Genomic DNA, 567 nt, shown 5'->3' with positions numbered 1-567 from the left:
GGAAGACATGTAGCTATGTGGGGAAAGCAGGTGGTAGGCAGGGGAAAGTGACGCGAGAGCCCTGCACCTGGAAACAGCCTGCTGTGTGACCATAGCAAGGCCTGTGCGACTGGAGGGGATGGCCCAGAAGGGGAGCAGGACGTGAGGCCCCAGGGGCCCCATGCTAACTTCTGAACAGATGGGCTGTGGGTAGCAGGCGGTGATGTATCATTGCAGAGGCAAATGGGGCCGGGCACAGTGACTCACCCCTGTAATCCTGGCACTTTGGGAGGAGGCCGAGGCAGGAGGATTGATTAAGCCCAGGAGGATTTTGAGATCAGCCTGGGCAACATGCTGAACTCCGTTTCTAAAAAAATTTTTTAAAAGAGGCAAATGACGGGCCGGGCGCGGTGGCTCAAGCCTGTAATCCCAGCACTTTGGGAGGCCAAGGCGGGTGGATCACGAGGTCAAGAGATCGAGACCATCCTGGTCAACATGGTGAAACCCCGTCTCTACTAAAAATACAAAACATTAGCTGGGCATGGTGGCGCGTGCCTGTAATCCCAGCTACTCAGGAGGCTGAGGCAA

This window comes from Sapajus apella, unplaced genomic scaffold (assembly GCF_009761245.1).
Source record: "Sapajus apella isolate SASKATOON/1434 unplaced genomic scaffold, GSC_monkey_1.0 scaffold21, whole genome shotgun sequence".
NCBI lineage: Eukaryota > Metazoa > Chordata > Mammalia > Primates > Cebidae > Sapajus > Sapajus apella.
This window is presented reverse-complemented; position numbering follows the sequence as displayed.